This window comes from Lepus europaeus, chromosome 7 (assembly GCF_033115175.1).
Source record: "Lepus europaeus isolate LE1 chromosome 7, mLepTim1.pri, whole genome shotgun sequence".
NCBI lineage: Eukaryota > Metazoa > Chordata > Mammalia > Lagomorpha > Leporidae > Lepus > Lepus europaeus.
Genome location: NC_084833.1, coordinates 20,139,277 through 20,152,703, shown reverse-complemented (window position 1 = coordinate 20,152,703; position 13,427 = coordinate 20,139,277). Strand labels below are relative to the sequence as shown.

Sequence of the window (13,427 nt, the reverse complement as noted above, 5' to 3'; positions counted from 1 at the left end):
GAGAGAGAGAGAGAGAGAGACAGAAAGGAAGGTCTTCCTTTTTCGTTGGTTCACCCCCCAAATGGCCACCATGGCCGTTGCGCTGTGCTGATCTGAAGCCAGGAGCCAGGGGCTTCCTCCTGGTCTCCCATATGGGTGCAGGGCCCAAGCACTTGGGCCATCCTCCACTGCACTCCCATGCTACAGCAGAGTGCTGGACTGGAAGAAGAGCAATCAGGATAGAATCTGGCGCCCCAACCGGGACTAGAACCTGGGGTGCCAGCGTTGCAGGCGGAGGATTAGCCAAGTGAGCCGCGGCGCTGGCCAAGGAAATGGACTTTCAAACGAGCCACCTTCCTTCTGCTTTCTTGAGTCTTCTGTGCCGTCCCAGCTCAGCCCACTGGAGCAACTTGCTACTTCCTAGGTGGGTGCTGCCCTGTAAATCAATCATGCAAATGCAGATTGTTGGGTGGGTAGCAGCCTCCACCTGTGATGTCATGCCGACACGCCCTGTGTGCGCAGGTTCGTGTCCCTGCTGCTCCACTTCTGATCCAGCTCCCTGATAATGCACCTGGGAAAGCAACAAAAGATGGCCCAGGTGCTTGGGACCCTATACCCACATGGGAGACCCAGAAGAAGTTCCTGGCTCCTGGCTTCGGCCTGGTCCAGCCCTGGCTGTTGCAGCCACTTGAGGAGTGAACCAGCAGACGGAAGGCCCCTCTCTCTGTCTCTCTGAAAGGCTGACTTTCGAATCAATCAATATTTTTAAAAAATGCAGGTCGTTGCCCTTTTGTTCTTTGACAGTTCACGTGTGTGTGTTAACCTGTGTGAATGTATGTAGAATTGGGCATGCGTGTATAATTAAAAAAAAAATGAGAACCATGACTCATGTGCACAGATCCGAGACTGACCTCAGACATGAGCAAGGGAGCAGCAGGTTGGTGGTCCACCAGGCATGGGGGGTGGGGGTGCTGGGATGAGATGCCTGGATTGGATGCAGAATGGATCCGTGCCCCCGAGGGCAATGAAGCTACAACCTCGGGGCTCTCTTCTGTACCAGCTCAGCAGGCTGCAAGTCCACTTGAACTTCACAAAGCAAAGCTACCTGGATGGGGAGGTGGTCCTGGGAGGGCCTTGCCGAGCGGTGGTCCTCTCTCACCTCCGTGTCCGAGGTCCTTGCTCTGAGCAGGACCTGGGTCTTCTTCCTGAGCATACACACTGGAAAACTGCGCCTCCCCTTGGACCCCCAGGATTTCTGCACACTCGTGGGCAGGAGGAAGGGTCGAGGCAGGGCTGGGAATCTCCCTGAGGGTGGGGACTGACTTCTGTGAGCTGTTCAGAAGCACAGCCTGGGGGCCCCGCCCACCGCCAGGGGGTGGGGGTGGGGGTGGGGGTGGGGGTGTGTGTGGGAGGGTCCCAGGCAGCGGAAGTTGCTGTGGTCCCCCACCAGTTTTTATTGTCATTGTTGACATGCAGACGGAGTTTCTCAAGCTCAGCGATTTATTGGGTGGAACCGTCTTCCAGATCCTTCTAGCCAAGCGTGTCACGTGGGGTGCGTGGTGTCACTTAACCGTGCTTGCTAAGGGACGGGGACATGGAGGGACCTGGCCTTGTCAGTGACACTCAGAGGGAGCCCCGCTGTTGGGGACAGGCAGGGGCTCCTCTCCGCTTCCCGACGCGGCGTGGTAGCCGTCTCCCCACCCCACCATTTGGCCATCTGTGCAGGGTCTGGAAGCCCGGTCCTGTCTGGTCTCTCCAGGACTCTCTGATTCCCTCACTGTGCCAGTCAAGGTCTCCAGGAGAAGGAAGTTCTAGGTGGGGTAGAGTGTGCCTTGAGGGGTTCCTGTGCAGGATGAATTGTGAAGTCTCTGGGGCTGCCGGTGTTGGGAAAAACCATCAAAATGCTAATGGCTCCGCGGCTTCCCTCCCGCAGCTGCCCCCCTTCGTGTTGGAATACAGGTACAAGGACTGAAGCAGGGAGGGCTTGCCCGAGTTGGGGTGCAGAGTCTGCGTACATGGCCCCTGCTGGGGGAAAGCTGAGCCCTGCACTCCGCGCCGGGTTCCCAGGTTCCCGTACTTAGCATCCGGCCTCCTTGCCAGCTGCTGGTGGCCCGTGCGGAAGCATCTGGATGGCCAGTGTGTGGCTTCTCTCAGAGATGGGGCATCCCTGGACACGCAGCCCCGAGTTTAAGCCTTCGTATTGCTTCCCCGTGGAGGTCAAGTTCTGGGTCCAGCACAGAGATAGTGTCTGTTCTTGAGCTGCATGCCAGGGCACCAACTGCTGTTGTGGTTTTGCGTGTTTGTTTAAGCAGCACGGTGCTCCGGGACCCTCTCTGACCTTGGGATCTTGGGGTGAGAGAGAGGAGGTGAGAGAGATCTTGGGGTGGGGGTTGACCGCTGCTGTTGGCCGCACGTGCCCTGCGTGGAGACTGGACTCCGTGTCCCCTCTGCCTGTTTAGCTCTGCAGGTGCAGACAAGGCTTGTGGCCTCTCTGAACCTCAGCTTGCACCTTTGCTAGTGGTGAACACGAGCCGGTTTTCCAGGGAGAAGGGTTCTGGGGCCCGCATCTCTCGGGAGTTTGTGGAGGCTGATTTCGCAGTAGAAATGGCGTGCGATTTTGGGAGAGGGCACAGTCAAAGCTCCACCTCCAGGGTTTCCAGGTCCCTCTGGTACCAACAGCCCCCAGGAGCTGGCTGCTGGGCTGCCACCCCATCCCCCGCCCCGTGAGAATGAGGGATCCATGGCAGACATTGCTAGTGGAATCTTTTTTTTTTCTTAAGATTTATTTACTTGAAAGCCAGAGTGTGTGTGCGTGGGAGAGAGAGAGAGACAGAGATCGATCCCATCTGCCGGTCAGCTTCCCCAATGGCTCCAACAGCCACCTGTGAGCTAGGCTGAAATCGGGAGCCAGGAACCCCATCCTGGTCTCCTACGTGCGTGGCAGGGGCCCAAGCACCTGAGCCATCATCTGTTACCTTCCCAGGTAGATTAGCAGGCAGTGGCATTGGAAGCAGAGCAGCCAGGATTCGAACCTGGAATGCCGGCATTGCAAGCAGCTTATTAACCTTCCGCGTCACTGCGCTGGCCCCTGGTGAGGGACTCGTTCAGTGTCCCTTGCCTTTTCTCTAGGGACACAGGTTGCTGCAACAGAGTGCTGCAGCCCACTTCCCTGTCTGTGAAATGGGGAGAGGACCCCCCCCCAACCCTGCGCTCCCCCGACCCGGGGCAGTGTGGGAGGAGTGAGCAAAGTTCAGGTATAAAGGGAGGCTTCCAGGCAGGACAGTGTGACAGCAGGTGCAGGTGATGCCCGCAGGTGGCCAGGGCCCACAGTCTCCTTCCTGCCTGCTGGGCTACGGGGCCACGGCCACCTAATGCAGGAATACATGGAGAGACCCGGCCCCAGCTGCAGGGGATGGGATGAACGGCAGTGGCGTTGGGAATCCACAGCTCCTCCTGTGAGCGAGGACAGTCAGGAACCAATGGGCTCAGGTGGGGAGTACAGCACCCAGAGTCCCCTGCGCTGGCCTCGGTTACGTGCAGGGAGCAGCCCTGCACTCCTCTGATGGTGCACAGCTCCCACCTCCGCCTCGCTGAGGCCCTGGGGGTCTCTCAGAGCTCACCAACTCAAGGCTGGAAGACAGGGTGGTGGGGCTGAGCGACAGGGAGTGCCCTGGGGACAAGGACAGGAGGAGCGATGCCCAGCAGGGCTGCCTGGGAGGGCAGTGAGAGGCAGGATGCTGCAGGATGTCCGTCCGGAGCTGCCTTGGGCTAGGGTCCTTTCCCACCCCCATCCAGGCCCCTGCAGCGCCAGGGTAAAGCAAAGCCAAACAAAGCCCCCACGCTGTAGAGCTTTTATCTGTCAACAGCAGCCGTGGGACTGGCAGCTGCCCAGCCGGGTCCAGGGGCGGCCGGGGAGAGGCCCAGACTGGCGCCGCCAGGTTCTCTCTGAGCTGCTGCTCCTTCCTGGGGGCGCGGGACCGAGACTTGTGGTGGTCTCGGGACTGGGAAAGGTGGCTCTTCCCAGGCAGTAGCCTGGAGGCCATGGAGGGACAAAGAGGGGAAATGGAGAGAGAAAGAGAGGATATGAATAGGAATGAGGGAGAAAGAGAGAGAGAGAGAGAGAGAGAGAGAGAGAGAGAGAGAGAGAGAGAGAGATGGAGAAAGAGAGCGAGAGAAAAGGGAGAGAGAGGTACGTAGGGGAGAGAGAGCTGGAAGGAGCTAGTCAGAATAAAGGCTGGGGGCTGGCACTGTGGTGTAGCGGGTAAAGCCGCCACCTACATTGCGGGCATCCCATATGGGCACCGGTTCGAGTCCTGGCTGCTCCACTTCCTACCTGGCTCCCTGCTATGGCCTGGGAAAGCAGTAAAAGATGGCCCAAGTCCTTGGGCCCCTGCACCCGCGTGGGAGACCTGGAAGAAGCTCCTGACTCCTGGCTTCAGATCTGCTCAGCTCTTGCCATTGCGGCCATCTGGGGAGTGAACCGGTAGATGGAAGACTTTTTCTCTCTCTCTACCTCTGCCTCTGTCTTTCAAATAAATAAATCTTGAAAAAAAAAGAAAGAAAAAGGCTGGTCATCTCCTTCGTTCTCTCATTGCTTTGCCTCCTCTTCCAGGCCGGGTTCTCAGAGCCTACACGGAGTTGTCCAAGTAGATAAGAGAATTCCCCATGCCCTAGCTTGTCTCCGTTAGCCCAGTTCTGCCTGCCTACAGTCATTCAACTCCCCACTTCACAGATCTGCTCTACTTCCATGTGTCCATCTGTCCATCTGTCCATCCGTCCATCCATCCATCCCCACGCCCATCGCTCTGTCAGCCAGTTACAGCCTGGTTCCTCTTTTCCACCACCCAAGTCTTCCAGTGGATTCCTTCTCTACCCATCCATCCATCTGTCTGTCCTCACCCTAGCCCAAGGGTGTCATTCGCTGAGCGGGACCGAGGCCCGCAGAGGGCGTGAGGTGCCGGCCCTGTCATTGAGAAAGTCAAGGACAAAAGCTGTATTGGTACCTCTGGCCACACAGAGTTGTGGGGCCCCAGGGAGGGGGCTGGGCAGGTTTCTCAGAGGAGATAGTTGAGGAAGGTTCTGAAGGCTGAGCAGGAGTTTGCCATATAGGGGAGGGGTGAAGCTCAAGGTTAGGAAGGGACGGAGGGGGTTCCAGGCAGGGGGGGCATCAGCGAGGCTGGGCTGAGCCTGTGGCTGGACCAGGACGTGAAGATGAACCTGGAAGGTGCTCAGGAGCCGATGCTGACAGGGTGCATTGCGGGCTGGGGGAGGCCAGGAGCCCACCAAAGCCAGAGGCCCAGTGCGCTCTGTCTGTGCGTTCCCCCAGACGGCTAATGAGAGGGCAGGCTGCGGAGAGCAGGGCCCGTGGACCAGCACAGTGGCCGGGGGAAGCAGGGTGGCGACACCTGGGTGTCAGCCTGCACCTGGGTGTCAGCGTGCAGGGAGTTCCACTCGTGAGAATCCGGTGGGTTGCGCTCTCGTGATACGTGCACCGTGCTGTGTGTGTGTTCCAGCATAGGGGTCACGGGGTAGACCTTGGCGGTTCTCATCCGGGCCTCGTCCAGGCCAGTGACAGCTCTTGGGGTATCTGTTAGGAATTCAGAGCTCAGTCATTGGTTTCACAGGAAGGAGAAAGAAGTTTTAACTTTTGAGTAGGTCTTGTAAAATGTGTGGTCTTGACTAGTAGTCACCACATCCATTACCCTTTATTCCTATTATTTAAAATTTTTATTCTATTTATTTGAAAGGTAAAGAGAGAGAGAAAGAGAGATCCTACCCACCTCTGCCATTTAGGAAGCCTTTACTATAGTAAGTAGCTTCTTTTTTTTATTTATTTATTTGAAAGTCAGAGTTACACAGAGAGAGGAGAGGCAGAGAAAGAGAGAGAGAGAGAGAGAAAGAGAGAGAGAGAGGTCTTCCATTCAATGGTTCATTCCCCAGATGGCCACAACAGCTGGAGCTGCGCTGATCCGAAGCCAGGAGCCAGGAGCTTCCTTTGGGTCTTCCCACATGGGTGCAGGGGCCCAAGGACTTGGGCTATCTTCCAACGCTTTCCCAGGCCATAGCAGAGAGCTGGATCAGAAGTAGAGCAGCCGGGTCTCGAACAGACACCCATATGGGATGCCGGCACTTCAGGCCAAGGCATTAACCCATTGCGCCACAGCACCGGTCCCAGTTTGTAGCTTCTAAGGCACGCTCTTGTCTTTCCATTTGGATGTCTTTGAAGTCAGGAGGTGCCGTGTGAAATAAGCGAGGCCATCATGAAATGCACCAGCCGGGTCTTCTCCTTCTTGGAAGGAGGTAGAAAGACGGTCTGGTTAGGATCCACAGAGATTCGCACTCAGGACTCGGGGAGCTGTGAGCCCGGCTGCTGCCTGCCCGAGGAGCCCAGGCCTGGCGCGGGGAAGCTGCAGCGCTGCCAGAGCTGCACGGCTTAGGATTTCAACATGTGCCGACCTTGGGGGACCTGTCAGGAAGCCGGGGCCAATCTGGGGCGTGCGGGGTGGTGATGGCAGGGGAGAGGTGGTGGAGCCCGGGCTGCTCCCTGCCCTTGGCCTGTCTTCCTGCACCCAGTTCTGTCTTCAGGTCAAGGGCGCACCCCCTCCATCTCTCCCAGCTTCCTCTCCTCTCCCTAACCCCTGGCATTCTGTGTCGCGGGAGGGCTCCGGCCCTCACATCTGTGGCCACCTCCGCCCCTGTGGAGTGGAGGGGCTGGAGGCAGATCTCAGGGGGAAGAAATTCCAAGCCCAGCTGGCTTCTCTCGCACAATGAGGATTTGCGTAAACGGGCATTAGGATTAGTGCTGGATTTTGCCTCTGCGGGCAGGCGGGTGATAAAGCGATCTGCTTTCCTGCCACCCAGGACCGGAGACAGCTTAAGGCTCCACAGCTCCAAACCTGGGAAGTCAGTTTGTTAGCGAGGCGACACGCCGCCCGCGGCTCCCTCCCCGCCTGGCCGCGGCCTTTCATTTCTTTGCCGTGTGACATTCACCCAGGCTGCGCGCTCACCAGCGCGCCTGACATTAATCCACGCTCCGCGCAGTCCCCAGAGCCCATAAAAGCTCATTATCAGTTCCCAGCCAGTAAATGCAGCTCCCCGCTCAGGGTGGCCCCAGGCAGCGGGAGCAGCCCACTTCAGAGGGAGCCAAGTGGCCAACTCCTCCCTTTGTCTGGGACACAGGGCACCCCACCCCGGGGCCATAGAGAGGTGACCGGAAACTGTAGGCAGAGCCCGAGTTTGAATTTGCTAAGGTAGTGCCGCTCTTTGAAGCGACTACAGCATTTTGGGAAGGCGTCTGTCCAGCATGGGGTGAGCACACTCTGGGCACCCAGGGGTCACGATACGAGGCTGCAGTGGCCCCAGATGGTGCTCAGTAAGTAGCGACTACACTGGGTCCCCACGCTCTGCACCGTGACTGAGACTGGGGCCATCTTGGGTCCCGGCTGAACATGACGTTGCTGACGTGTGGCGGTGCGGAATGGGCGAGGGAAGGTGCACTTGTGTGACTTTCACGCCGTCTGCATGCGTGCCCGCAGAAGCAGCTGCTCACACATGTGCACACCACGTGATCAGGTGGACCGGAGTCTCAAGGGTCCCCAGGCAGTGTCTGCAGCGATTCAGTTACCCGAGATGCCTCCACTGTTGTGGGTGCTCGTGTGCATGTGTGAGTGCGCGTACGGGTATGTGTGTGAGTGCAGGTGTGGAGAAGTGTGTGTGCACGTGTCAGTGCATACACACATGTCAGTGCATGTATGGGTACACGCACATGTGTGTGAGTGCATGTACAGACATGTGAACATGTGTATGTGCAGATATGTGCACGCATGTGTGAGTGTGCATATAGGGATATGTGTGTGAGTGTGTGTATGGATATGCGTGTGTATGCATGTGAGTGTGTGTATAGATATGTGCGTGGGTGTGAGAGTGTGTGTACAGACATGTGTGTGTGCATATGAGTGTATGTATGGACATGTGCATGTGTGTGTATATGGATATGTGCGTGTGTGTACAGACATGTGTGTGTATGCATGTGAGTGTGTGTGTGGATATGTGCGTGGGTGTGAGAGTGTGTGTACAGACATGTGTGTGTGCATGTGAGTGTATGCATGGACATGTGCATGTGTGTGAGTGCATATAGGGATATGTGTGTGTGAGTGTGTATATGGATATGTGTGTGTGTGAGTGCATATAGGGATATATGTGTGTGCATGTGACTGTGTGTATGAATATGTGTGTGTGTACAGACATGTGTGTGTGCATGTGAGTGTATGTATGGACATGTGCATGTATGTGAGTGCATATAGGGATATGTGAGTGTGTGTATGGATATGTGCACATGTGTGTGAGTGTGCATATGGATATGTGCACTGTGAATGTGTGTATAGATATGTGCACGTGTGTGTGTGAGTGCCTGTATGGATATGTGCACGTGCACATGTGAGTACGTGTACAGACATGTGCACATATGTGAATGTATGGATACATGAATGCTTGTGTTTGAATCTGTGTATGGAAATGTGCGTGCATGTGTTCATATGGAACACAGTCCTGTGCCTGGGACCGCTCCAGCCTGACACGGTCTGGGTGGACCTTTGAGGAAGAACCAGTGTCTCGCTCCATCTTCTGTTACTAGAACAAAAGATCCGAGGCTGGGTGGGAGCTGTGGCATAGTGGGTAAAGCCTCCACTTGTGGCACCAGAATCCCATATGGGCACTAGTTTGAATACCGGCTGCTCCACTTCTCACCCGGCTCTCTGCTATGGCCTGGGAAAGCAGTAGAAGATGGCCCAAGTGCTTGCATCTCTGCACCCGCATGGGAGACCCAGAAGAAGCTCCTGGCTCCTGGCTTCGGATCTGCTCAGCTCTGGCCATTGTTCCCATTTTGGAATGAACCAGCAGGTGGAAGACCTCTCCCTCTCTCTCTGTGTCTCTGCCTGTCTTTCACTGTGCTTCTCAAATAAATAAATAAAAGCTTTAAAAAGAAAAAAAGAAAGAACCGAGGCTGGAACTTGATCAAGAAAAGGGGTTTATTTAGCTGACAGGTTTGGAGGTTCAAGAGCGTGGGGCTGACACCAGCTCGGCTCTGGGGAGGACCCCCTTGGCTGCTCGGCTCTGGGGATGATCCCCTTGGCTGCATCATGGGGTAGATGCTGCCATGGTGGAAGGAAACGTAAGAGAAGTGCTCACATGGCAAGACAGGAAGTGGAGAGCAGGGGAAGTGTCCCCCAGAACCAACAGGGTTCCCAGAGAGCTGCATTAATCCCTTCCAAGGGCGACACCCCCAGTGACCTAGCCACTTCCCACCAGGCCCCACCTCTTAAAGGTGCCACCACCTCTTTGCGTTACCACTCCAGGGACCCAGCTTCCAACAGATGAGCCCGTGGGGGACACTCCAGGTCCAAACCACTGCAGGGAGCCACGCCCTCCAGCCAAGGCCTCTTCATCAGTTCCCAGGAGCACTGAGGGATGGGGGTGCTGACGCGGGGGACTGTGGAGTACATGATGACCTCATGGCTCTCCTGCTTGAACCTCCCCCTGCTGTGGGCATGGCCCTGGCACAGGCTCCACTTCCCGTGGCCTGAACACCAGCCCTGGCTGGTGCATCTCAGTACCAGGACCTTGGGCAATAAGTTACTGATGAGCTCTGAGCCCAGGGTCCTTCTCCGCAAAGCGGGGCTGTATCGGGACTGCATCAGAGCTGCTGCTGTTACTCAGGAGCTCGTGAACTTGGCCATGGCTTCCTCTGGCGGCCCTGCTGTGCTCATCGTCGGGGGAGGAGGGTCTGGCACCGCCCTGGAGGGAGGGTTGCTCCATTGTTTCTCAGCGGTACCTGTGAACGAGCTGGCTCCCAGTTGGACAGTAGGTGGTGTGGACCGGGTAAATTGGATCCTTTTCCTGTGACCTGGAGAGTCTTCGTCAACCCGATGGGGGCGGAGTAGGAAGGGTGGACTGCCGGCTCCCGCACACTGGGGCTGAGTAATTTTCTCACCACCAAAGCCATCTCCTCTTATTATTCCTCTCTTCTTGGATGCCGGTCTTCAAAGCGTTGGTCTGCCTGGACAGCCCGCCCTTCTCGGGCAAGCATTCATTCTCTGTCCCTTTTCCAAACGACTCGCTAAGATCTCTCTCTGCCCGAGGAAACTGGGCACCAGTTGTGGACGCTCCAGCTGGTGGCGGAGGAGCGCCTTGTGGTGTTTTCATTCGCGTGTCCGATGGCCTCTCGCAGCCGGTGTGCAGGCTGAGGCTGACCTGGGAAGATGGACAGTGCTCTGGGACCCCCGCCCCCTACCCCTCCCACCCCACCCCTGCCAGGAGCCCTGGCATGGCTGAGGGCTCAGCTCTGCTTCTCTCAGCAAAGGGACCCTGCGTGGCTTCTGCACCTGCCAGGAGGGAGGAAGGCAGGCAGCCACGTGTGCACGGACTTGGCCCCCGGAAGCCAGGTGCCCCACAGACCCTTGCCTGTTAAAAAAAGTCTCTCTGTCTCCTTCCAGGGCTTATCCTGAGGCCAGCATCAGGAGGAGAGCTGGGGAGACTTTTGGGCCCCGTGGGCAACAACAGAAGGCGCCGGTTGGCAGAGGTAAGACCGAGCATCACGGGGCGGCCTCTCTTGCATCCCAACACCCGCGTCCCCACGTCTCCTTCCTCTCCCTGCCCTGCAGACCCACCCTTCTGGGCTTGTCCTGTCCCACCCCCCCGCCACGCTTACCAGGGGTGAAGGGGCAGAGACTTGATCAGGAAGTGGGAGCCAACCGGTGGAAGAGGGTGAAACCTGCAAGGGAAAAGCCAAGTTCCGGGGAATCACAGGAGGGCGCCTGGAGCTGGGGCCAGGAGCCCCACGCCCCGCCCCTCCCTCCCTGCCCTCAGCCACCTGCACCATGGTCTTGGCATGCGGGAAGCATCCAGAACCTCCACCCCCAGAACCCTGTTGGATGGAAGTCAAATCCCCAAGGCCTGGAATAGGAGCCACGCTTGGTGGGGAAGTGAGGGTGGGAGGGCCTTGCGCTGCCCATGACCTGGGATGTGGGTGGAGCTGAGTGGGCTTGTGGCAGTGTCCTGGGCCAGGGCTTCTGTCCCCTGGCTGGCCCTGGCCACCAGTGTGCCTCGCACATTGTTTTCCTCCTTGGGCCTGGTTTCCTCGTCTGTCCAGTGCAAAGAGACAGCTGGGACTGGAATCCCAACCCTTAGGGCTTCCATTTGTCAGGTTCAAGATCGGGGCAACCTGGAGCAAGTGATGGGGTGGGGGCGGGCTTGGGGGCAAGGAGGCAGGGGGGAGTGGTGCGGGCTCTGGAGGCTCCAGGCAGATGTGCTCTGGGGTCTGTGGTGCCCAGGGGCCCGGGGCACAGTTCCTATTGAGCACAAGAATCAAATGGGCTAAGGGGACTGTGGGTGTGGTGCACCGGCCGCGCACAGAGCGTGCCTCCTGTGGTTGCGGGGTGCTCCCTGGTGCCGTGACCCCCTCCACTTTCACTGGGAGAAAGCTGGGCAACTTGCCTATGGTCTCACGGCATTGGATGCCATAGTCAGGAGCCGCCACCCGAGCCTGCGGCTCTTCCGTCTGTCACTTCCCAGCCCTGGGCCTTGAAGCTTTAGGTTAAAAATGACCCCAAATCACCTATCTGCACTTGCATTTCCCAGAAAGCATAAAACGTGTCTGTTTCCTGTCCTAGAATTCTCTCTCCCTCTCTTTCTCTCTCTCTTTAACCTTGGGCATTTCACAAAATCCTTGTGGGTCTTGGCTTTCTGATCTCTGAAATGGGAGCATAATACCTACTTAGGCTCCCCTGCTTGTTCCGGGGAAAGGTAAACTGAGGCAGCCCACACAGGCTGCCCACACCCATCCTGCATATAGTGCTCCCTGCACCCCCCACTGCTATCTCCCTTTCCCCTCCACCTCCCCCCCACCCCGGGGGATGCACGGGGGCGTGCGTACTGAAAAGCAATGCCTGAGCCTTCTCTCTCCGCCAGCCCTGGTCCAGGGTGAGGAAGCCACGTGTTAGCCACTGGCCTGACACTTACTGCTGGCCGCCGGGGTTCCCTTAGACTGCAGCCCAAAAGCAGGGCCAGGCCAAGGCCCGCGTGGGCAGGGGCGAGGAGTGGCGAGGCACGGGGCCTGCTCTGCTCGCCGCGCCCTGGCCACAGCCCTGCAGCTCCCTCTGCTCTGGCGATGATCCTGGTTGTAAACTCCCGCCCACGGCTGCCTCCTCACAAAGCCTGGTCCCATCTGGGGGGCAGGGCGAGCTTCAGGCCTGCAGCGCCGCCGAGCCGACTGTTTTCCCATCGAGAAGCCTTGGGGCAGGAGAGGAGACAGCTCTGTAAGTGCCTACCGGCTTAGCTTAGAAACAAGCTACAGTCACAGGGAAAGCAGAAAGAGAGCCCCAGGCCACGGGCAGAGAGGTGTGGACTGCCCTGGGAAAGCCTTGCGGGGCGTCCCAGCCAGGAGGGTGGAGGCTGAGTTCAGCTCGGCCCTTTGGTAGCTGTTTGACCTGGGTGAATGATAGGACCACCTGGCAGCCTCAGTCTTCCCATCAATAAAATAGGCAAACAGCACACCCCTTAGCCAGGTGGTTGTGAGCATGAGGGCAGTGCCAGTGGCAACCCCTTTGGAGTAACGGGGCCTCCCATGGTGATCCCTTTGAGGAGGTTGATGCTCTCGGATTACAGAGCCCGGTGTTTGTGAACAAGGGGCAGGGTTTCCCCGGAGACACATGCCTCTTACAGCGTGCGAGCTGAAAATGGGCCACCAGAGGGGCCCTGCCTGCCACCCTGGGGCTCGGGGCCACCTCCCATGGGCACGTTTTCTCCTGAGCCTTTATCCTGCACCTGGCACGCCACTGCCAGCCATCTTCATCGTGCCCACACCTCAGAGGCAGGCACCCATCAGCTGTTTGCAGGTGCAGCCACCTGGGGTACAAAGACAGTGAAAGGCTTCCAGGCTGCATGTCTAAAGAGCAGCCAGGCAAGACGCAAACACAGGGATCCTGGCCCAAGGACTGTGTGTGTGTGCAGCAGCACCCCCGGCCTGGCACCGCTCGGCCCCCACGTGCACGCACAGCGGCCTGGATTCCCCACCCAGCCTTTCACGCAGTGCCACGCTCAGGCAGCAAGGCGAGTCTCCCGGGGTCCATCTCCCCAGCCAGCCCTGGGCGGCAAGCTGAGCCAGTTCCGATGATGTGTTCTGGGATCCGGCAGCAGGAGGAAGGGGGCAGAGGCCTGGCTGTCAAAGCAGAGCCTACGCTGGGGCTCCAGTTTAGTGTTTCTTTTGTTGCTTGTACTTTTGGTATCTGACCTAAAACTTCATGGCCAAATTCAAGGTCATGAACGTTTATCCCTGTGCTTCTTTTATCCTTTTGGAGTGAATTTCGTATGGTGTGAGGTAGGGGTCCAACTTCATTCTACTGCATATGGATGCCAGCTGTTAAGGAGACTGTCCTCTCCCTGTTGGGCGGTCT

The 13,427-nt window shown here is 57.7% G+C and overlaps 1 protein-coding gene across 1 annotated transcript in view; it reads left to right on the top strand.

The window, feature by feature from the left end:
• The window catches only part of TSPAN18 (tetraspanin 18), a 166,593-nt gene that overhangs the window by 21,740 nt on the left and 131,426 nt on the right, over window positions 1-13,427 (top strand). Inside the window, exon 2 of the mRNA XM_062196268.1 lies at window positions 10,470-10,555. The gene's annotated coding sequence lies outside the window, so the exon portion shown is untranslated. The remainder of the gene's footprint in view (window positions 1-10,469; window positions 10,556-13,427) is intronic.